The 25,380-nt window shown below is 43.6% G+C and overlaps 1 non-coding gene and 1 pseudogene across 1 annotated transcript; one reads left to right on the forward strand and one right to left on the reverse strand.

The window, feature by feature from the left end:
• Positions 1–3,853: 3,853 nt before the first annotated feature.
• Positions 3,854–3,926, forward strand: Trnak-cuu. The gene has a single exon. It is a non-coding gene; the product is annotated as a tRNA-Lys (tRNA).
• A 4,628-nt stretch (positions 3,927–8,554) lies between these two features.
• On the reverse strand, positions 8,555–23,486 carry LOC114697566 (annotated as a pseudogene).
• Between the last annotated feature and the right edge of the window lie 1,894 nt (positions 23,487–25,380).

Below are 25,380 nucleotides of genomic sequence, written 5' to 3' on the forward strand. Positions count from 1 at the left end.
TACCTTACTTATAATGAATTCTTTATAATTCACACTGAAATCCCATGCTGAAAATACAGCTTTTTGTGTGCCCCACCCCTGGTTGGGGGTTGAACTCGTGGTCACACGCATGCTAAGCAGGTGCTCTACCATGGAGCCACACTCTCTGCCCAGTCCTTTTGTTTCGTATGGAGTATGAACAAGTATCATTTTTGAAAGGTTCACCTGACCTTTTTAAATCCTAGGACTGAGGTGGCCACAAGTCTCAGTTTCTAATTCTAAGCCACAGTCCATATTCTACTGTCTAAAGACTCCTTCCATCTCACATGGTGGGGAAATTCAGAGAAGCCTCCAGAAACAATGCTGCCCTGCTTTCAAATCACAGGAAAATCTTAAACAGAATAAGAGAGAGTTAATTCTGGGGCCCATTTTGAGTGAGCACAACGTAGGAGCACAAATTTAAGTGATCCCAAATCCCATGCTCCATGTGGAAGCAGTGTCATGACATTTTATAGTTTTACAGAGCAAAGACAATCCCAAGCCAAGAAGTTTAAAATACATTAGTGCGTACATCAAAGAGGTGGTTATAGCAAGATGGGGGAAGCTTCTCTATAGGTGTCATATGCTATCTGATAACATTCAGCTTTTGAGCTTGTGGAAGCTAGTGGTCTGCTAAGTTAATAGATTCCAAAAGGTTTTTTTTTTTTTTTATCTACTAACAGGATGTGAGTTCCAACAGAGGTGGGCAAGGAATAAAATATTGAGGGGGTGTGTGCAAGGCTGTCCTAAGAGAAGATAATTAGCCTCCAAACCTGCAACATCACAACTTCTCCATGTTACTGTAGCTTTAATCAGTCGATCAGTCTTTGTGGACAAAATCTCTTTCCAAGAATTTTTGTTTATAGCAGGAAGGTCCCTCTATGATTATTTGTGAAACTTCTCCATGTCTCCCACTAACTCCACCTCTGCTGGCTGGCAGCTCTTTTGACTCCCCAGGTGTTCAAAGGCAAATTTTAGAAAATATTTCTTCTAAGGAAAATTCAAAATCTCTATTTCTACTAGAACCCTAACAGCAACCAGTTCTCTAAGTTAATATCTCCTGTTGAAAAGGGTGGGCATGGTGCATGGGGATGTGGAGTCCAGTCAGTGGCAGGACTGAAGGGTAAGAGGAGGGTTATAGCAGTCTACTTCAGAAACCCCCAGAAACAATCCTCCCACCGTCTTTTCAGCCCAAAGGCTGGCTGTCTCTTTATTTGTTTGAGTCCTGTGAGTTATTGAACCCAGGAACCAGGGTGTTAAACTACTGACCTACAATTCCAGTTGTTACCCGTTTTGAAAGCTGTCTAGCAGTTAAAATGAAACTCATTCTTACGTCAGCAGTCCCCTCTATTCAAAGAAGGGGGAAATGGAGTCAAGAGACAAGATTTCTTTTGAGACATAGTCTCATGTAGCCCAGGCTGGCCTCAACTTGCTATGTGGCCAAGGATGAAGTACTGGGATTACAAGCGTGTACCACCATGCCTGGTTTTATGCAGTGGTAAGGACCAAATGCAAAGCCTCCTCCTCATTCTATCAGTGGAGCCACACTCTCCTACCCCAAGAGATCTCTCTACCTCACCCTGTCTCTGTCTTACTCCCTCCCTACAGAGGTCTGTAACCTGAGATTGAGGAGTCCCACAACTCCTACAAACAGAATTCAGGGTGTTAGTGAACTTGGAAAGAAAACAAATTGCATCCTGTCTTCATTTAGCTCTGCCTGGAACCCAGTACTCCTTCAGGGTCTGCCCCACCTCCACCCCCCTTACCTCCCCATCTACAGATTTACACTGGCACACAGCCCTTCAGTTATTAATGCAGATGCTGAGTGTCCACAGACGTTATAGGTTTCCCCAGGAGAGATCAGAGCTGTCTTTCTGTGACTTTTATATTCATTATGTGTAACTCAAAACATCATATTCTCTAATCACTACTTTGTGTCATATTTCAATAGACTCACTGCTACATCTCATAGTCCAACAACAAACACTTATTCCTATAATGCAGTGGTTCTCAATCTTTCTAGTGCTGTGACTCTTTAATACAGTTCCTCATGTTGTGGTAACTGACCATAATTTTCTCTGCCTGTCTCTGCATCCTGTCTGTCTGTGTGCCCCAATTCCCTCCCCCCCCCCCCCCCCCCCCCCCCCCCCCCCCCCGCTTTTTGGCTTTTTGAAATATTTTCTCTGTAAAACTTCCCTGGCTGTCCTGGAATTCACTCTGCAGACCAGGTTGGCCTCCAGAGATCCACCTGACTCTGCCTCCCAAGTGCTGGATTAAAGGTGTGTGCCACCACCACCTGGTCAATCATAAAATTATTTTTGTTGCTGCTTCCTAACTGTAATTTTGCTACTGTTATGAATCATAATGTAAATACTGTGTTTTCCAATGGTCTTCGGCAACCCCTGTGAAAGGGTTGTTCGACCTCCCAAAGGGGTTGAGGCACAAAGGTTGAGAATCACTGCTATACTGCAATGCTGTTTTTTTTTTTTTAAATAGTCATTAGCTTTCAGTAGAATTTGCTTCCTTTGGACCCTTGAATATTTTATCTTTTTAAAAACATTCTTATTGAAAACATCCACCCATTTAAAGTGTATAAGGCTGCTAAGCCTAGTGGTACATGCTAGTAATAGCAGCACCTCAAGTGAAGAATCAGGAGGATTGCTACAAGTTGAAGCCAGCCTGAGCTATGTGGCAAGTTCCAGGCCAGCCAGGGACACCTGGTGAGACTCTGCTCCCACTGCCCCCACTGCCCCCTGTTGCTGGAGGGCTTCTCTCCAGGTTCTCCAAGCCCCGCAGTCCCACAATCCACTTATAAAATAATCACTCAGACGCTTATATCACTTATAAACTGTATGGCCGTGGCAGGCTTCTTGCTAACTGTTCTTTTATCTTAAATTAACCCATTTTTATAAATCTATAGCTTGCCACGTGGCTGGTGGCTTACCGGCGTCTCTACATGCTCTTCTCCTGGCGGTGGCTGCAGTCTCTCCCCCCCAGCCTTCCGCTTCCCAGAATTCTCCTCTCTCCTTGTCCCACCTATCTCCTGCCTGGTCATTGACCATCAGTGTTTTATTTACATAGAGTGATATCCACAGCACTTCCCCTTTCTTCTTTTTTAAAAAGGAAGGTTTTAACTTTAACATGGTAAAATTACATATAACAAAACAATTACCGAGCAAGAATTATAGTTACAATATTAAAGAAGATGTCCTATCTATCTTATATTTGTGAGTTTAAGGTTTTATAGCTAACTTATCTTTTATCATAACTGAGGAAATTACGACTATCTAGCCTTCAACCACATCAAAGACCTGAGAAGGAACATAATGGTACCTGAGAAATGGTAGACGGATGCAAGCAACTTCGGGAATCTTGCAAGAGTAGACCAAGACAGCTGGCAGCCTGGACAGTCACCTAATGTTTCTCAGCATTGTTGGTGCATTCAAATTGGCTACAGGCCTAGAGTATCTGACAGACCATTTTTAGAAGCAGGAATTCTGAGAGACCATCTTACCCTGTCTTGGCAGAGTACAGTGGTCGCTTTCCTTGTGTCCCGCTTGTCCAGAAAGGACAGCATTGCATTTGTACTGTCAGCCGTCAAGGCAAGGGCAGTTCTTTGCCCAGTAGGCCATTTTGTGCCAAAAGACAAACTTGCAAATGGAAATGTCTTAGAAGCCCAACATTCTCTCGGGATCAATTGGTGCAGCCAGGAGCAAAGTTATTGTACTTTTGTATATAGTTTTCCTTTGTTAGTTATAACCTTTTGCTTTCTTTTTCTTTTTATTAAAATAGAAAAGGGAAAAAAAAAAAAAAAAAAAAAAAAAAAAAAAAAAAAGCCCGGCTAGCTCAGTCGGTAGAGCATGGGACTCTTAATCCCAGGGTCGTGGGTTCGTGCCCCACGTTGGGCGCCATTTGTTGCTGGAGGGCTTCTCTCCAGGTTCTCCAAGCCCCGCAGTCCCACAACCCCCACTGCCCCCACTGCCTCCACTGTCCAAAGGGTACAATTCAATGGCTTTACTATTTTCCCAGACTTGTGTAACTATCACTATCATCTTAATCTGGAGCATTTTCATCACTACAAAATAAACCTATACCTACTACTGATTTCTTGAGACTCCTCTCTGCTCTCTTGAGCTTTAGTTCTCTTTATTGCCGAGTCATAATCCACTGTGTGGCTGTACCGAGTTTTATTTATCTGTGTTGTCGGGCAGTTTGACTCTTTCTACTTTTTAGCTATTCAAACACAGGTCCTGTGTGCTCACATTCTCTGCCTGTGGGTCTCACCAGCTCCCTGTAACTCTTCCGGTGGTTTCCCCATGCCTCTGCTGCCTTGGTCACTCTGCCACCCACTCCCTATCCAACCTTAGACCCTGTCACTTTATGGAACCCTTCAGCTGGCCTCTTGCCACTTCTGCTACCACAGCCGCTGCTAGGTCCCCCCTGCCTCCTCTTTGTGCTATCCGTTCAGTCCACCCTGGTCATGCTAAAGGCTAATTCAGGAGAGAAAGACGACTAGAGAAGAGCTGGCAGTAAACCTACAATTGCTACACCAGGGGTCAGCACAGAACCCAAAAGGTGAGCCAAAGACCCTGCTTAAATAGTGAGAAAAGGGTGTGTGGCTAGGGTGTTTGCACCAATCCTGACACAGTCTTTCATGCAAACCAAGGACTGTGTTTGCACCAGTCACAGACCACCGCCAAGGGATCCTGCCATTGTTTAGGTGAAAAGCACCCCAGGGTCACATGAAGTTCACCAAGGCTTGTTTTGCTTAGCGGGCAGCTTTCAGAAGCTGGTGCCGGCTGTCAGGAGGGGTTATGACTGGAGTGTGTATTCAGCTGGAGCTGTGGGGTCCTCCTACTGCTGGAGCACACTCCAAGCGATTGTAGTATCTAGAATAGCTGGGCTGTAATGAGAGAGATGCTTGGTCAGCAGTTGCACACTGGAGAGTGTCAGACTTAAGGGCCCATCAAATATCACCTCTTCACAGTTTTAATCATTCATACAAAACATTAAATGTGTTCTCACGGGGCTGGGGAGATTACTCTCACTAAAGTGTTTGGTGTGCAAGCATCAGAACCTTAGTTCAGATTCCTAGCGTCCTTGTAAAAGTTGGCACACTGACATGCACCTGTAATTCTAAGCACTGGGGATCCATCCCTAGCACTCACTGGCCAGCCAGTCCAGCTGAAACAGTAAGCTCTGTTAGCATTTAGGCATCTGTACCGGCTGCCCTTAGGGTCCTGACAGGATATATCCTCAGCTGCAGCCACTAAGAGCACCCTGTGCACATTTGCTATGCTTCCTCATAAAAGGTAGGCCTTACCTGCCTCTCATCTCTTTCTCTTCCTTCGCTCTTGTCCCCAGGGACCAGTCTCTGCCCCCTTCTCTGCCCCTTCCCTCCCCTCCCCTCAATAAACTTCCCACGTGGGCCCTTGTATGGTATGACTCCTTCTCACTGTTTTTAAAATATAACAAGTTCCAGGTCCAATGAGAGACCCTGGCTCAAAAAATAAGGTGGAGCCACTTATGTATACTATCATATCATCTGCAAATAGCAATACTTTAACTTCTTCCTTTCCAATTTGTATCCCCTTGATCTCCTTTGGTTGTCTTATTGCTCTAGCTAGAACTTCAAATACTATATTGAGTAGATAGAGAGTAGACAGCCTTATCTTGTCCCTGATTTTAGTGGAATTGCTTTGAGTTTCTCTCTATCTAATTTGATGTTTGCTGTAGGCTTGCTGTAAATTTACTTTATTATATTTAGGTATGTCCCTTATATCCCTGATCTCTCCAAGTGTTCATAGCAGTTTTATTCATAATAGCCAGAAACTGGAAACAACCTAGATATCCCTCAACTGAAGAATGAATAAAGAAAATGTAATACATTTACACAACAGAGAATTACTCAACTGTTAAAAACAATATCATGGAATTCTCAGACAAATAGATGGAACTTGAAAAAAAAAATCATACTGAGTGAGGTAACTCAGATCCAGAAAGACAAACATGGTATGTACTCACTTATAAGTAAAAGATAACCATGCTACAGTCCACAGATCCAGAGAGACTAATAACAAGGAAGGATTAAGGGGGGATGAAAGTATCTTCCTGGAAAGGGGAAATAGAATAGATTTTACTGGTGAACTGGGGCATCCAGTGGGGAGGAGGGAGAAAGTTCTGGGAGAAATTATTGGAATTGTGGGGTATTTCAGAGGCTAGGTAGAAACCTAGTGCAATGGCAAATCCATGCAATCTATGAGAATAACCCTAGCAAAGATTCCTAGTAATGGGGGACATGGAGCCTAAAACGGCCATCTTCTGTAACCAGGCAAGGCCTCAAGTGGAGGGACTGGGACACCAACCCAGCCACAAAACCTTTGACCTACAGTTTGTCCTGCCTGCACAGTGTTCTGGGACTGGAGCCTAGCTGAATTCTCATCAAAGAGACCAGAAAATCTAAATCCTGCAACCAGTGGGAGTAGATGCAGAGTCCCGCAGCCAAATATTAGGCGGAGCTCAGGGAGTCCAAGTGAGGAGTGGGGAGGAAGGATCAGAGGAACCAAGGGGGCAGGGACGCCAAGAGAACATGGCCCACAGAATCAACTGCTCGGGACTCACAAAGATCAGAGAGCCTGGAGGGGTCTGACCCATGTCCTCTGCATATGCTATGGCTGAGTAGCTTGGAGTTCTTGTGGGATTCCTAACAGTGAAAGTGGGAATGGTTACTGACCCTTTTACCTATTTATGGGATGCTTTTCCTCCTACTGGGTTGCCTCATCCTGCCTTGATGTGATGGTGTGTGCCTGGTCTTATTGTAGCATAGTATGCCATGTTTGTTTGATGTCCCTGGGAGGCCTGCTCTTTTTTTTTTTTTTTTTCATGTAATGAAATTTTTAATGTATTTTTTTAAAGAAAATCTTTTTTTTTTTTTTTTTTGGTTTTTCGAGACAGGGTTTCTCTGTGTAGCTTTGTGCCTTTCCTGGAGCTCACTTGGTAGCCCAGGCTGGCCTCGAACTCACAGAGATCCACCTGGCTCTGCCTCCCGAGTGCTGGGATTAAAGGCGTGCGCCACCACTGCCCGGCAAGAAAATCTTAAGAACCAAACATGAACTTTAAAAGTTGGCACTTTCTACAACTGTACATATCCTAAAACAATCGTCTAGTACTTTCTTACAGAACATAATTCAAACTCTGTTGGTGTTTCAATATATTCCTAAGGAAATAGTTAAAAGCACATTTAGTATTTAAACAAAGTTCATAATTCTGATTGATGGCTATGAAAAGGCAGTCAGCCTCTATCAAAGACTGCAGCCAGTGATAAAACACTGGAAAACATAAACATTTGGTCTGATTATCTTTAATATCAGTTAAGACAGTCTGATGTTTGATGCCAATGAAAGGTAATTTAATCCAATGTGCAAAAAAAAAAAAAGTGCAGCTGTCCTTTTCCTTGAAACACACAGGACCAACACTACTATTTACACATTCAAAAGATTTTAAATTTATTTAAGCATCTTCTTTATGAGAAACTAAGTGCTGCAGAGAGCCCCAAAGCTTGATCATCCATAAACTACAAAAACATCTCAAGAAGCATTTTGTTTCTTGTCCTCATTTTGATCTTAAATACAAAACCAATTTTGAAATCAGTCAGGATTTGAAGACTTAGGAAATCTCAGGGTTTTTGTATCTGTGAAAACCTTGTCTCAGAGATTTTTTTTTTCATGTAATGAAATTTTTAATGTATTTTTTTAAAGAAAATCTTTTTTTTTTTTTTTTTTTTTTTTGGTTTTTCGAGACAGGGTTTCTCTGAGTAGCTTTGCACCTTTCCTGGGACTCACTTGGTAGCCCAGGCTGGCCTGGAACTCACAGAGATCCACCTGGCTCTGCCTCCCCAGTGCTGGGATTAAAGGCGTGCGCCACCACCACCCGACCATCTCAGATATTTTTCTCCTTTTCTCACTTCTGGTTCACTCCACAGACACCCACTGGTAGAGTGACCACACTGGACAAAAGAGAAACTCAGTCTCAGCACTACCAGCACCCTGGTGGACTCACTTACCCTGAGGTACACATGACCTGCAGCATTTGGGGTGGGTACAGGGGGGAGGCCTGCTCTTTTCTGAGGGGAAAACAGAGGGGGCATGAATATGGGGGAGAGGGGAGGTGGAGGGAGAAGCTGGGGGGGAGGTAAGGGAGGGAAAACTGTGGTTGGGATGTAATATATGAGAGAAGAATAATAGAAAGGGAAAGGAGAATGAACAAGACACCCAACCTCAACCTCTGGCCTCTACATGCATATTATGCACATATGTACCTGCACACAAACATACAGAAACATGTACACGCCATACCCACACCAAGTGTGCTTAGAATAAAGACTAACAATGCCAGCAAGTGCCTACTTCACTCCTGCCTCTGTCCTGGCTCCCCATGAATAATGCTGTTAAGAATATTGGTGTACAAAGGCTGTGCAGATGCCAGGTGTCTGAGCCAATACTGAGGACCATGATGATATCCAAGGGTCATGCTGCCTTCAGGGCAATACAGATCTGTTTGAGTGCCCTGCGATGCCACCTGGGGCCATGGTGTCATCTTGGTCTGAGCCATAGCCAAGGACCACGTCTGAGTCCATGATCCTACCGTAGTCGGTTTCTGTGTTGATGTTCATGGCCCATGTTGCCACTAAAAGTCACAAGGATGCCTGGATTCTGGGTTACTACTTGTGGCCATGCTGGGGTCTAAGGGATGTGGGAGGCCAGCTCTCACCTTTCCCAGGGTTCCTATGAGGAGAAGAAAGGGATAGGAAAATATTAAGTAGAATGAGAGACCTAGTTGACAAGAAGAAAGAAACACAGGATAGCTTTGGGAGAACCTGGATTAAAACCCAATGACCCCTTCTGCCCCTTCAAAGGGGCTTTTTATAACAATGCCAAGGGGCGGGGCAAAAGAGCTCCCCCTTGCTAGATCAAAGCACATTGCACAGCCAAATATAAACCCTTCTAAACACCTGGTAACCACACCTGTGGTCAAATCATCCTCTTATACATACAGCCCTGCTGGGTAAAACAAGCTCAGATTCTCTGACCCTGAATAATTTAAGCCTCCACAGAGGGACATGTTGTTGCTGGAGCAATCCTGATCTGGATGGCCTGCATTACCACCTGGGGCCAGGGTGTAGTCCAGGCCGAACTGCTGCAGGGCCATGTCTGGGTCTGTGGTCCTGTCACAGCCAGGGTCTGCATCAGTGTCCATGTCTCCTGTTTCCATTGAAGGCTGGTAACAGATGTCCGTGATCTGGGCCGACACCTGAAACCATGTTGGTGCCAGAGGGTCAGGCTGCCACCAGGACCATACAGATCAGAGTGGCCTGTGCTGCCACTGGGGGCCATAGGGACATCAGTGCCTGAGCTGTGGCCAGGGGCCATGTCTGGGTCTGTGGCCTTACTGCAGCCAGGATCTGTGTTGATGTCTGTGGCTCCTGTTACTATGGAAGGCCGTGCAACTGCCCAGGATCTAAGCTGCCACTTGGGGCCATATTGGAGTCCCCCGGGACCACGCTACTGCTGGGTGGGCCCTTCCCAACCTGAGAAGCCTGCACTGCCCTCCCCCTCCCCCGGGGCCATAGTGACAATCAGGCCCAAGCTGCTGCTTATGGTCATGTCTGGGTCAGTGGTCCTGATGCAGCTGGGGTCCATGTAGAGGTCCATTGCCCGTGTAACCACAGCAACCCATGCGAGCCATGTGTTAAACATATTGAACCATGTGAAGAAGGACGTGGGCCGTGCTGAGCTGGCCCTGCCCCTCACTGGCCTAAGGAGTGCTGCCCCCTCATTTGGGAAAACCGGCCCCACCCATCACCTGAGGTATGGGAGAGCTGGCTCCAACCCTCACCTGAGGAGGCTTGTCCTAGCACCCCAGACTGACCAACTCAGCTACTACCCAGACACACATCTAGGGCTTTGAGTTGGCACACTCCAACATCTACCCCATCTATGCCCTGTGGAACCAGAGCCACAGGATCTTCATGACTGGGGCAACAGCATGATATCCAAGAGGAGTTTTGCTGAGAGTCCAGCATTGATGGTGTACCAGAAGCCAGAGGCCTTGAACCTGGCCATCAATACATTACACAATGAACATTTGCATGTAAAGCTGTTTGGACAAAAGAGTATACTTCACAGTAACACCGAAGCTCCCAATGCCACTAAGACGGATGAAGAGGGGATAGAGAATTGGGAAAAGATGGAGAAGCAAAGCAGTTTTTTTGTTTGTTTTAATTATTATTCTTATTTGTATAGTTTGCCTTTGGGGGAGCACTACAAGGTTGAGGGGTGGATACAGAGGGACTGGGAAATGGGTGGGACTGGGGTGCATGATGTGAAATTCTCAAAGAATTAATAAAAAAAAAGTTAAAGAAAAGAAAGAAAATTGGTATAGAAGTTGTTGGCTGTGCTTGTTAATTTGCCTAGGTATTATACCTAGGAGTAGAATTTCAAGGTCGCATGATAACTCTATGTTTCAACCTTTGAGGAACTGCTGGATTGTACTCCAGCGTGGCTGCACCCTCTTCTATCATCAGCAGTAGATTTAAAGGTTCCAATTTCTCAATGTCCTCTCCAACCTCAGCAATTCTGTGTCTTTTTCATTATAGCCATCTTAGTAGGCATGAGTCCAGTAACTCATTGTGTGACTTGTTTGCATTTCCTTAATGGTTAATGATGCTAACAATTTTTCCATGTTCTTAAAGGGCATGTGTTTATCTTCTTTGGAAACTATCTACTCAAATCTTTTGTCTATGCTTTAACTGTATTATCTTTTTATTGTTGAGTTACAAATGTTCTTTATATGTTTTGGATACAAAGCCCTTATCAGATGCATGATTTGCAAATGTTTTCTTGCATTCTGTGGACTGCCTGTTCACTTTCTTGATGTTATCATTTATAACAAAAAAGTTGTAGTTTGGGGCCAGGTATCGTGGGACACACCTTTAATCCTAGCACTTGGGAGGCAGAGGAAGGCATATTTCTGTGAGTTCAGGGCCAGCCTGGTTTACATAGTATTCTGGCTAGTTTTTTGTCAACTGGCACAACCAATAGGCATCTGAGAAGGAGCCTCAAATGAGCAAATGACTTGGGCTGTATGCAGACAAGCCTGTTGGAATTTTCTTAATTAGTGATTGATGAGAGAGAACACAGTCCATTGCGGGTGGTGTCATAGTAGTAAGTTCTAGGCCAACGACAACTATATAGTGATATCCTATCTCAAAAAAAAAAAAAAAAGAAGAAGAAGAAGAAGAGAAAAACATTTAATTTGTAGGCTGAGGAGATGGCTCAGTGGGTAAGAGCACTTGCTTAAGAGTACCAGAGTTTAGCCCAGCTCCAGGAGTCCAGTCGAAGAGAGAGAAAAGAGATTCTATGAGCAAGTGGCATCAAGATCGTGATGGGGAAACGTACAGAGACAACCAAACGAAACTAGTGGGAACTCATGAACTGTGGACCAATAGCTGTGGCGCCTCCATGGGACTGGACTAGCCCTCTGCATAGGCAAGACAGTTATGTAGCTTGGTCTGCTTAAGGGGCCCCCTGGCAGTGGGATCAGGATCTGTCCCTGGTGCATGAGCCGGCTTTTTGGAGCCCACTGTCTATGGTGGGAGACTTTACACAGCCTTGGTCCAGGGGGAGAGGCTTGGACCTGCCTCAACTGAGTGTATCAGGCTCTGCTGACTCCCCATGGGAGGCCTTGCCTTGGAGGAGGTGGGAATGGGGGAGAATATTTGGGGGTGGGAGGAAGAAGGGGAGGGGATCTGTGCTTGGTATGTAAAATGAATAGAAAATTTCTTAATAAAAAGAAAAGAAATTTAAAAAAAAAAGAGTACCTGAGTTCAAATCCCTGGCACACATTCAAAAAAGTTAGATGTAACCTTTGAACTGTGGTGGAGAGAGGATGCTGGGGCGTGCTGGTCACCAGTCTAGCTCCAGGTTCAAAGTTAGACCCTGTCAAGGGAATAAGGCAGGGAGTGATAGAGCAGAACACTCACTGTGCTCCTCTGGCCTTCTCTAGCCTCTGAATGGTCACATATATGCCCCCACACACACCTAAGCTCCAACACAATAATAAATAAATATAGATGTTTTCAAGTTTGAGATAGTTTTTTTCTTTTACTGACAGAACTTTTGATGTAATATCTTAAAATTATTGTCTATATAATGGTTATACAACTCTGGCAATATACCAAAATCTATCAAATAGTATATTATAAATGGATGGCTTGGATAGTTTATGAATGAGTTTCGACGAAGCTGTTTCAAGAAAAAAAAATGTCATAATAAAAAAAAGGTAGATGAGCCAATAAATTCCTTATATTATTTTTTAATTGATCCTAGAGCTAGTTGCACAGCTTTGTAAATAGATTTTAAAACAACCAAATTCTAGGTGTTTCAACTAGATGCATTTTTTTCTTTTCTTTTTGTTTGTTTGTTTTCCGAGACAGGATTTCTCTGTGTAGTTTTGGTCCCTATCCTAAATCCTCTATAGACCTATCCTCTGTAGACTAGGCTGGCCTTGAACTCACAGAGATCTGCCTGACTCTATCCCCCAAGTGCTGGGATTGAAGGTGGGCACCACTACCACACAGCTTGGATGCATTTTTTGATATATGAATTGTATTTCAATAAAGTAAAGGCACTGTGTAATCCACAATGTAAGATTCATTCCTGTTGCTCCTAAGAATGACTTAGTCTCGACTCTGGCATTTAGGTGCATAATGTGTTTAGAGTTAACTTTTGTATATAGTTCAAGAAAGGGGTCCAGCCTCAAGTGTTTCATTTTATACCCTTAAAATTAGTATTCCAAGGGAACCCATGAGGGTTTCCTGGCCAGACAAGATGATCTACGGCACAGAAAAGGAGAACTCTTGCTCTAGACTTGAACACCCCTAATCTCTCTGGGCTTCACTTTCCTCTCTTGTACAGTATTGGGAAAGAGTAGGTCTGGAGCCCCTCCCGTTTCTGTGGTGGTATTTCTGTGCAGACACTGACTGGAGACCAGTGCTGCTTCAATAAATACCTCAAGTCTGTAAAGCTGACTACTTCTTTTTTTTTTTTTTTTTTTTTTTTTTTTTTTTTTTTTTTTTTTTTTTTCCCAAAGGAAGCCATTGTCTGGCACTCACAGGAAGACTCGGCCAGAGCTCTGAGTAAAGGTGACCCAATAGGGGAAGGAAACGGTCTCTCTCGAAAAGCAGTCAATTACCTCCAACAGTTGCCAGCAAACTGGAAAGTGTGTTTTGTTTTGTTTTTAGGTGGGGCTGAATGCCAGCTTCTGGAAAATAAATAAAGGGGGCTAGATGACTGGGTTACAGAAACCCCCAAATGAGAGAGGAGATGGGTAGGATAATGTCAGCAATAGAAGAAAGCATGGAACTGAGTCATTGTGGCTGAAATCATCAGAAGGAACAAAGATGAGAAAAATACAGCCAGGGTTCTACCCTTATCCTCATAAAGGCACTTCAACAATTTTACTACTCTGTGTCATTTTCCTCTTTAGAGTAAATGTCACAGGGCATGGTGGCACAGCTATGTAGCCCTAGCACTCAGGAGGCTAAGCAAAGAGATTTATGAGTTCAAGGTCAGCCTGGTCTACAAACATAGCAAGACCCTCTCTCTGGGGTGCGGGGATATGTTGTAGAGGACTTTAAATAAGGGTTGACTGAGTCTCTTTTAAAATCAACTAAATTCAAGATAAATCTTGCATTTTCAAAAATTCTAGCTTCAAGTTCCAAAGCAATTTAATGCATTTTAACTCTTCTTGCAATCTATTTCCACATGGTAGAAATATTGATGATAATTATAAATAGAACATGCAATCTATTTCCACATGGTAGAAATATTGGTGATAATTATAAATAGAAGGCAAACTATGTCCTTACCACCACCACCATCACTAAATATGAAGTGAGGAGCCATAAGCCTGTAATCCTAGGATGATCAGAGTTCAAATTCAGTAATGGAGTAATGGAGCAAAGTCTTACCTACAAAAATAAATTAAAACATTTTGTGGGCCACTGGAGTGTAGCCCAGTGGTTGAGCAGGGGGTTCAGTCCCCAAATACACTCACAGCAGACAAAAACTCCTATGATATATTTGCAGAAGGTGGGTAGCATGTTCTCCTAGCATATGGGAACCAGCCACCCTGATGCACAAGTCATGCTAAATTCTCTGCAAACTCTTCCCCGGAACATGTTGGCATCCTTTTAAATTAACAGCCCCGCTCCCTCCTCAAGGAAAGGAGAAAATCCTAAGGGCTCCACAGTCAGGACTCCCCCTTTTCTCCCTAGCACTTTTCGGGCTGTTCCTTCTCCAAGAGGTACCAACCATGTTGGGAAGAGGAGTGTGGGCAGTGAGGTAGCGGGTCAGAGCACATAAGCCCTGCTGAGGAGTTACTAGCCAGCTGGGAAGGGGCTGTCTGTCAGTGAGAGCCACAAGGAAACTGCACTGCTCTTGAGGCAGCTGGGCTGGATGGCGGCCAGTCTCAACCTCCTTCCTGGGTCAGAGAGGAGCTGCACACAGTTCTGTGAACCCCTGCACCCAAACAAAACGTGCTCGCTGGACATAGGGTCTGGTTTCACCTTTGTAAGTGAAGAGATTGAACCAGGTTTTCATAGTGGGTCAAGGGACAGGGGACAGTGAGAACCAGATGAGTACGTGCTGTGTGCTGCGTCAGAAAAACTCACAGGCTTGTTTGGAAAGACTGAAACTAAATAAAGACTTATTAGCATAAGTCGAGCATTGTGAAATTTGGTCAAAGGGTTTTATGCAAGGATGCTCTTTAAAAAAAAAAATTCCTTCCTGGAGATGGAGAAAAATACAGCATTTTATTTAAGGGAGGAAACTGTTGTTATGCATCAACTTGTATTTTTCATGCCAACAACTGTTTTCTTTGACACTAGACCCTGGGAATGGTCTCCTAAGTTTTGGGCTTCTCCCATGAAAGAAAAGTAAAATTCTTTTCACAAAACTGAAGCGTACTTAAAAAAAAAAAAACTTTAAGAAGTATAGTAAACCAACATTAAACAACTTAACCTTTTTTTTCTTCTTCCTTTTTTACCAGTCTTCCTCTTTGAGCTTATCTTCAGACGTTCTAAGAGGAAAGGCTGACGTCTAAACCCTACTGAGTTCCCTTTTTGCTTTCGTAATAATTCTTCTCACATTTCCTCTATGGTGGTAATATTTTATTGTCCTATGAGAACCCAGTTGCAAGCCAAATTGTATCAGTGTTTAGACAGAAGGCAAGCGTAGAACTGAAAAACAGACATTTGCATGCAGAAATGGTGTGCTTTTTGCTCTCTGCATGTGGGTGGTCGCGGCTGGCTTCTTTTCTGGAACTGTGCACTGAACTGTGACATGAAGGTGGTGATAGTGCACCTCTCCTGGGGACATAATCTTCCCTAAGCGCCTCTCTAATGCACTGTGTCTTCCAGAGGAAAGAGCCTGAGGACTAGGTCCAACTGGGAGGAGCGTTACCCAGCCTGGCCTGAGACATCATGGCTGAATGCACAGTCCCAGCTTTCACTATCTTTGTACGTTGCCAAGGAGACAAGGTTTTTTACAGGAGGCAACTTTATGCATTTTGTACAGAGAAATGTGTAGGGAGGCCGAAAACAAGGGAGCGAAAAATCTGCTGAGAGCTGAGAGGGTGAGAGGGTCAAGGCAGCAGTTTGAGTTGGGAAGCCACAGAAGAAGCCTATGCTGGAGTGAGCTTCGGTGTTGACTGCTGAGATGTTCGGGTTAGAGTAGCCACCCATCACTACAGGCTGCATGCATCGAATCAGCAGAGAGGAGCTATTCTTATTCCGTTACATACTTCCTTTTTGTCTTGAATAAAATTCTGTAATATTTTTATTATTTGCGAATTTCACACTCACTTCCTAGTCTTCCCAGATCCACCCCTACCTTATGACTGCCCTCCCCCAAAGAAGAAGGAAGAGGAGGAAAGAATGAAGCAAACAAACAAACAGTCCAATTTGTGTTGCCTATATACTCACTGGAGCATGTCAAACACAGTGGCCAGTCCTTAAAGAAAACTGAGTCCTTCCCTACCTGCACCCCCACCAGAAGCCATCAGCCGTGGAGAGCTACACTTCAGCATCCTTATCACAATTTTTTGGGTTTTGTTTGTTTGTTTGTTTCTTAGTTTTTTTGTTTTTTTTCAAGACAGGGTTTCTCTGTGTAGTTTTGGTGCCTGTTCTGAATCTCGCTCAGTAGACCAGGCTGGTCTCGAACTCACAGAGATCCGTCTGGCTCTGCCTCCTGAGTGCTGGGATTAAAGGCGTGCACTACCACCACCCAGCCCCTTATCACAATTTTAAGACTTCTCTCTGATGATTTCCAGTCTAGGCTGTTACTTTGGGGGGGGAGGGTAGTTGGGGGTGGGTTGTCACCAGAGCCTTCTATGTCCCTCTTTCTCAACTGTGAGGCTGCAGTGATGGGTGCCAACTGCAAAAGTAGCTTCCTTGCCCTTTTCAGTCAGTCAGAGCAGATAGTATGAATCCTTTGCCATTTTATTTTTTTTTAATACTTCCTCCCATAAGTACTGTTTTTAAGCTCTGTTCTTCACAGCTCTAATTTATGTTTGTTTGTTTATTTAATCTTTCTTCCCTTTTTCTGATCCCCCTCCTCTCAGAGCTCTATAAAACCTAACACTTTGAAATGTTTCCACCTTTGTTCACATACTCTGATCTATAAACCAGAAACTTGTCTCTTTTCTTTCTTCTTGTCGCTTGTTTGTTTTTCGAGATAGAGTTTCTCTGTATAGCCCTGGCTGTCTTGGAACTCACTCTATAGACCAGACTGGCCTCAAACTCACAGAGAACCATCTGCCTCTGCCTCCCAAGTGCTGGGATTAAAGTGTGCCACCACCGTCAGGCTGTTTGTTTGTTTATTGTTTGAGAGAGGGCCTCATGTATTCCAGGCTGGCCTTGAAGTTGCTATGTAGCTGAGGATGACCTTCAATGTTTGACCTTCTCTCTTCCACCTATCGAGTGCAGGGATTCCATGTGCGCCACCACACCACCTTCTGTGTGCTGGGGATGGACCCTGAGGCTCTGAGCTACATCTTCAGCCCCAAACCAGGACTTTGTATTGACCTGGCTATCTCAGGTCTCTAATCAACTGTGCCACACTGATTCTCTTGACAACAGCAACAACAACAATAATAGTAATAATGATAAAATTTAAATAACAGTGAGCACGGAAGTATAAGGATGAATGTGACATAGAGTCACAGCTTCAACTGGAAATACCTTTTCCGGCCAGTTGAGAAGCACCCTGGCAGGAGAACTACTAACACCTCTAGATGAAGAGGAGTAAAGCCACAGAGGAGTCTAGCTACCTTCATGGCAAGTTTGCTGCTGTGTATTACCTCCTGGGAAATTCAAACAAAAACAATGGCTGCCTCTAGTCAGATTTCCAAGGGTGCTTAAAAAACACAGGGCAGGTTTGTTTTCCTGTCTCAACTGCTTTAGAGAAGTCCCCCCTTAAATCCATGTATGGTCATTTTATATCTGCCAGTACGCATTCTTGTTTGCTGCACGAAAGTCTTGCCAATGAGGTTTTTTTTTTTTTTTTTTTTTTTTTTTTTAATGCTTTTTGAAACTAACCACACCCCAAACAGCAGAACAGCCCTGTGTATACAAATGCTCTGGAAAGGCCCAAGTCAGGTACTGGGTGTCGGCACCGGACAAACCGCATGGTCTGCCTTGGCAGTCCTGCCCTCCTCACCTGCAAGCTGCCCACACACACTCCCTTCCAAAATGCTGCTTCTCTCATGCCAACAGTTGGCTGAGCTGCTGTGAGAGGAAGCCTGTCATGGAGCAGGGAAGTCACAGGGCTCGATATTCCATAAACTCAGCTTCTAAATTAAAACTTGATTTACCTTTTCAACCAAAGTCACATTAGAAGTCCTACCTCTTCTTAAAAATCTTGGGCAATCAAGAGTTAATAGGTATGGAAGCTGGTGTAGTCTGGGGCTGGCATCCAAGGCCAGCTGAACAGGCAGCAGGAAGGGTTTGGTTCTGGCGAGGCTACAGACAGGCCATCTGGATGCTGGAAAGACCCAGAATGCCAGCAGCAACTTTCCTTTTCAGTGTTAGGCTTCACTGAGTCTGGCCTGGAGAGTCTTAGGTTTGAGATGCAAACTATATTCTTCTTCTTGTGACAGGGATTTGATATTTTGAATTTTATGTAAAGCAAGCAACTACTACACATTTTTTTTTGCAAAAAGTTCACTGGGACAATGTATACACGAGTAAACATACTTAGAGAAACGGGGCTTGCGCTCAAAAGAAGACATCTTAGCCATCATACACAAAGCCCTGAGTTTGATTCCCACTCTGTGTGTGTGTGTGTGTGTGTGTGTGTGTGTGTGTGTGTGTGTGTGTTCACAGATATATCCATATATATGAAAGAGAGCAGATCTTCTAAATTTAAAGGTATATAGAGACTCTTAATGAGTCTCAATAATTTTCCTGGAAATCTGGATAGATTAGTTGGGAGGAAAAGTTGCTTTTTATTTTCTATAGATCACCCTTTGCTGGTCTTCTAAAGATTTATTTTTCCTATAGGCCACTTGAAAAGTAATTCTTACTTACATTTATAATTAATTACATTAGGCATAATGTTAGTATGGGTCAACTGAAATTCTTTTTGTGGGGATTTTTTTTCCCTAGTAAATTGAAGAATACACAATAAAAGAAAAATAGCCTAGATGGAAATTGTAGCAATTATTTCCCTCTCTCTATCACTTTCCAGCACACTGTAGAAGCCACCTCCTTCAAGATACCATCTGTTCTCCCCTGGCTAGAGTGCTGTTTGATTTGCATGTGTGATTCTTAACAATGAAAGGGAGAAGTGAATGCAAATTCAGCTGGACAAGATGAAGCAGAGTATCCTTCAGAGAAATCCAACCCTACCAAAGAAAATACACTTGTCTTTCAAAGCACAGTGGATGGAGTGAAGGAAGAATTTTTAATTTTTTAATGGGTTCCCCATCCCCCCTTTCCAAGGCATTAATTGCCACCTAACAGCAGAGAAGGGAATTTCACACTTAGCTCAGGACTGAAGTTCTAGAAAATATTTCCAAAGGGCTCATTGCTTTTATTGTGAACAATACCTGAGACATCATTAGCCTACTTCAGGATTGACTTTTTCTCTCTCCTTGAGGAAAAAAATAGAACAGAGCAGATGAATATGTTTGAATTATTTATAAAAATATTACTTCCATCATGAAATGTCCTTTCTCCTGTTACCTTAGCCACCTCAGCAACAGGCCAAAGGAAAGGGAAGCCTGGAGCCATCCCCGACAGACAGACACTGGCTGTGGCCCATAGGGAAAGAAATACTTGTTTTTAGTACAGAAAGCACTTTTCCAAATAACCTCAGAATACATTCCTATTTTTAAAAACTAGAGCAGAATGTATTTTATTCTGCTAGGACAGTAAGCTTAAGTTTATTTAGAAAAAATAGAAAGCACTTATAAGGGATAAAATAATTTCTACATGAAACTATTATTCAAATATATTAAAGAAAGGTGTCTTTCTTTATAAATCTCAGTTTCAAGGCAGAGGTAGGCAGATCTCTGTGAGTTCAAGGCTACTAAGTTCCAGGACAGCCAAGGCTACATAGAAAGACCTTATCTTTAAAAAAAAAAAAAAAAAAGAAAGAAAAGAAAAGAAAAACAATCTCAGTTCATATTTCTGCATTTGTGTGCATGCGTGGTATATGTATGTGAGTTCAAGTACACGTGTGTACCATGGCATGCCTGTGCTGGTCAGAGAACAACCTCAGGTGAGGTGTTGGTCCTCACATTCCACCTTGCTTGAGTCTAGGTTTTTTGTTGTTCACTGCTGCAGACACCAAGCTAGCAGGACCTGGAGTAGTCTCCTGTCTCTGTCTCCCATTTCACCTAATGTGGGCACCACTGCATCCACCCAAGCCACCTCCCAGCCCCAGGGGTCTGTACTTCAAACCCTACTAACTGGTTTTTTCTTTTGTCAGGCACCCTGCATGTCAAAGTCTTTCAAGGGGTACTATATTGCTATGCTTCACCAACCTTGGTAACCAAACAAAATGGGTAAAATTGGCAAAAAAGAATAAGTTAAAATAAATATTTAGGGCTAGGCATGGTGGCATATGCCTTTAATCCCAGCACTCAAAAGACAGAAGCAGATGGATCTCTGAGTTTAAGGCCAGCCTGGTCTACATAGCAAGCCCCAGTCAGACCAGCCAAGGACACACACTAAGACCATGTGTGGTGGCTTGAATAGGAACAGCCCCCATACACTCAAGTGTTTGAATGCTTAGCCCATAGGGAGTGGCACTATTAGGAAGTGTGGCCTTGGAGTAGGTGTAGCCTTGTTGGAGGAAGTGTATCACTGTGGAGGTAGGCTTTGAGGTCTTATATGCTCAAGCTAGGCCTCGTGTCACAGTCTTCTGGGCCTGCGGATCAAGATATAGAGCTCTTAGCTCCTTCTTCAGCACCATGTCTGCCTGCACACTGCCATGCTTCTTGCCATGATGCTAATGGATGAAACCTCTGAACTGTAAGCCAGCCCTAGTTAAATATTTTCCTTTGTAAGAATTGCTGTAGTCATGTTGTCTCAGCAATCAAACTCTAACTAAAACACACTGTCTCGGAAAAAAAAAATTTAGAAAGACTTCAAAAGCTAGGTTTTCTGCTAAAAGGGTTACTTGAGAAACGGGAGTGGAGGGGGGGCAGCTCACTGTACACTTCCATTTTGCTGCTCTTGAGTTAGCTAAACAGTAAGCATTACACCTGCTGTGATGGTCCCAGCAGGAGTGATCACTCCAGCAACAGCAGCTTTCGGAAGATAACTGGATTCTCAAAGCAATGATGATGACAGCTAGCACTCAGGGACTACTTATCACATGCCGAGCAGTAACCTAAGCACTTTACATGAGAAATTCCCCTAATTGTCACAATGATCCTAAGAAGTGCTGTCAATCTATCTGGATTTTGTCCACTGGTGTATGTTCACTATACATGCTAATAGGTTACTGTGGTAGTTTGAATGAAACATATCCCCCACAGACTCACATATCCAAACACTTGTTTCCTAGTTGGTGGTATTTTGAAGGGAGGTTATGGAGCTTTTAGGAGCAGAGCCTTGTTGGAGGAGATGACCTTTTATAGCAACTTCACTCTCTGTTTTTGTTGTTGTTGTTGTTCTGTTTTGTTTTTGTTTTTGTTTTCCGAGTCAGGGTTTCTCTGTGTAGCTTTGCGCTTTTCCTGGAACTCACTCTGTAGCCCAGGCTGGCCTCGAACTCACAGAGATCCACCTGCCTCTGCCTCCCGAGTGCTGGAATTAAAGGTGTGCACCGCCTGGCTACTCTCTGGTTTTTGCATGTGGTTGAGAAGATGTAATCTCTCAGCTTCGTAATCTGGCCATTATAGATTCTCTGGACTGTAAGCCCAAATAAACTCTGCTGGGGGTTGCTTCTGACCATGGCATTCTATCAGAGCAATGGAAAAGGAGCTAACATACAAAAGGATATACACAAGTATATAACATATTTGGAGCATACTCCCCCATTCCAATACCTAACTTTTTCAGCTCCCTCCTTTTAGTACCATTTCCCCCTAGACAATTTTACTTCTCCTTGCATATCATAGATACATATGATTTTATCTGCATAAAATAGAGGAACCACAAATGAGAGAAAATACACAATATCTATCTTTCTGATACTTACCTAACCTAATTTGCATGATGTGGTTATCTCCAGTTGCACCCATTTTCCTGTAAATGAATAACTTCAATTCTTCTTTAAGGCTGCAAAGTTCCATTGCATGTATATGCCACATTTTACCACTCCTATACTGTTGGACATTCCTATACCTAGGTTGTTTCCACAATTTAAGCACTGTGCATAGAGCTACAGTACACATTGATATACAAGTGTCTCTATATGTCAACTTGAATACTTTGGGTAAATACCTAAGAATGGTCAAGCAGGGCCATATGATAGATCAATTTTTAGTTTTTTTTTTTAAGAACCACCATTCTGCTGGGCATGGTGGTGAAAGCCTCTGATTCCAGCATTCTGGAGGCAGAGACAGGGGATACCTGTGAGTTCCAGGCTAGCCTGGTCTACATAGTGAGTTCCAGGACGAGATACCTAGTGAAAGCATGTCTCAAAAATAAACAAGTAAAATAAATAATTCAAAAAATAACCAGCATTCTGATTTCCATATTGACTGAAGTCAATATAGAAGTCACATAGAAGGATTCTCTTTTGTTCATATCCTTGCCAGTACTTGTTAACTTTTTTAAAATTTATATTCGTTTACTTTGGGTTTTTGAGACAGGTTCTCTCTATTATGTAGCTCTGCTGTCCTGGAACTTGCTATGCAGACATGGCATAGCAAGGAACTCACAGAGATCCACCTGCCTCTGCCTCCTGAGTGCTAGGCATGTACCACCACGCCCAGCCATCATTACTTATATTCTTCTTTCTTCTTCTTCTTCTCCTCCTCCTTCTCCTTCTTTTTGTTTGTTTGTTTTTTGTTTTGTTTTTTTTCAAGACAGGGTTTCTCTGTGTTGTTTTGGTGCCTGTCCTGGATCTCGCTCAGTAGACCAGGCTGGCCTCGAACTCAAAAGAGATCCTCCGGCCTCTGCCTCCTGAGTGTTGGGATTAAAGGCATGTGCCACCACTGCCCAGCCCATTACTAACATTCCTTTTTTTTTTTTTTTTTTTAATGATGGGAACAAAAATATACCTAAAAGCGAAGCTTCTGGCGAAACCATTTGTTCTTCCCTGTCTTTTTTTTTTTTTTTTTTGGTTTTTTTAGACAAGGTTTCTCTGTGTTGCTTTGCACCTTTCCTGGTACCCGCTTTGGAGCCCAGGCTGGCCTGGAACTCACAGAAATCCACCTGCCTCTGCCTCCCGAGTGCTGGGATTAAAAGCGTGCGCCGCCGCCACCGCTGCCGCCACCACCACCTGGCCGTTCCCTGTCTTGTATCTTTCCTCAAACTTGACCTTGGCCTCCCACCTGGCCTTGCGTTTCAGAGCTGGGTCTCTAAAGACATCCTTGTTGACAACAGTTTTGTCCAAGGGGATGTCCACAGAGTACCTTGTGGGCATGAGGTGATTGTAGCTATAAACTTTCAGAAAGGACTTGATCTTTGACCTCTTGGCAATTTTCTTCTTGCCCATGGCAGCTGTCACTTTTCAGAGATAGAAGTCAATTCCAGCCACCAGGGCATAGCTGTAAGGGCGGTCTGAGGTGCCATCATCAATGTTCTTCACGATGATGGCTTTATGTCCAGAGTAGCGTCCAGCCAGGACCAGTATCACTTTCCCGGGTTTCATGAACTTGCCCATTTCAACAGCAAGGCCGTACCCAGCAGAAAGGAAAGGACACTTCCGCTCCCATTACTTATACTCTCAATGACTGCCATCCCAATTCAGGTGAGAGAAATCTGACTGTGATTTTAATTTGCATTTCTCTGATAAAAGTAAAACTGAATATTTATTTCTTGTGTTTATTAGTCATGTGTGTTCCACCTTTTGAGGTGTCTGTTCAACTTACTAGCTCACTTATTTGTTGTTTTATTTCTTATTACTTTTGACTTCTTCGTATGTTTAGATGTTAATCCTGTCAGATGCATAGCTGGCAAAGATTTCCTCCCATTCTTTAGGTTGTCCCTTCATTTAATCATTTTCTTCCTTTGCAGAAGCTTTTTAATTTTGTGAGATCCCATTTGTCAAGTGCTAGGACTATTTTCTGAGAAACTGAGTCCTTGCTAAGACTGTGTCTTAAGGTGTTTTCCTTGCCTTTCCTCTAACCATTTTGGAGTTTGAGGGTTTGCATTGTCTTTGACCTATCTGGAGTTGACTTTAAGGACAATGTTGGAGATCAAACTTTCAGACTTGATCATGCTAGGCACACATTCCACCAGTGAACTTCAATCTCTATAGACTGTCTTCATTTAATGGGTTTCAACAACAAAATGAAGGCTCAGAGAGGTCAAATAAGTTATAAAAGACCTCAAGGCTTATAAATAGTTAAATTCAAACTAAGATCTTTTATCTGGGTAGTGGTGGTGCACACTTTTGATCCCAGCACTCAGGAGGCAGAGGCAGACAGATCTCTGAGTTTGAGGCCAGCCTGGTCTACAGAGTGAGTTCCAGGACAGCCAAGTCTACACAGAGAAACCCTGTCTTGGAACCAAACCAAACCAAACCAAACCCAAAGAACTTACACTTTCCATATTCTATCATAATTACGGGGTGCCCCAGCATATTCTCACTCCAGTCCATGAAAATGACTTGTAGCTAGAATTTTCCTGCCTTGCCCACAGTCAGGACAAATCTTTGTCACCCGCCAGTCCCACAGCCACTCAGATCCAACCAAGTAAACACAGAGACTTACATTGCTTACAAACTGTATGGCCGTGGCAGGCTTCTTACTAACTGTTCTTATAGCTTAAATTAATCCATTTCCATAAGTCTATACCTTGCCACGTGGCTGGTGGCTTGCTGGCGTCTTCACATGCTGCTGGTCATGGCGGCGGCTGCAGTGTCTCTCTGCCTCAGCCTTCTGCTTCCCAGAATTCTCCTCTCTCCTTGTCCCACCTACTTCCTGCCTGGCCACTAGCCAACCAGTGTTTTATTTATTGACCAATCAGAGCAATTTGACATACAGACCGTCCCACAGCATGACTCCTCACTTTTGGGTTCCCAACTGTGATGGTTAATATTGTCAACTTGACTGGATCAAGAATCCTCTAGGAAAGGACTGGAGAGATCGGTTAAGAGTACTGCTGCTCTTCCAGAGGACCCAGGTTCAATTCCCAGCACCCAAATGGCAGCTCACAGCTGTCTGTAACTCCATTTCCAGGGTATTCAACACCCTCATACAGAATATATACAGGCAAAACAAATAAACAAATAAATAAATCTTTAAAAAAAAAAATCCTCTAGGAGATAAGCTCCTGGTCATGCCTGTGAGGGATTATCTAGATTAGGTTAACTAAGGTAGGAAAGCCTACTCTAAAAGTGCACAGTACATCCCAGGGGCTGGGATCTTGACTGCATTGAAAGGAGAAAGTAAGGTGAGCACAAGTACCCATCTTCTTTGCTTCTTGGCTATGGATGCCCTGTGACCAACCATCTGCCTCAAGCTTCTGCCACCATGCCTTCCCCACCATGATGGACTGCAGCCTCAAACTGTGAGCCAAAACAAACTCATCCTACCTCAAGTCATATTTGTCAGGGATTCTGTTTCAGGAACAAGAACAGTTAACTAATACACCCGTCTAGACCTCCACACATATGCCCACCA

Source organism: Peromyscus leucopus, chromosome 1 (assembly GCF_004664715.2).
Source record: "Peromyscus leucopus breed LL Stock chromosome 1, UCI_PerLeu_2.1, whole genome shotgun sequence".
NCBI classification, from domain to species: domain Eukaryota; kingdom Metazoa; phylum Chordata; class Mammalia; order Rodentia; family Cricetidae; genus Peromyscus; species Peromyscus leucopus.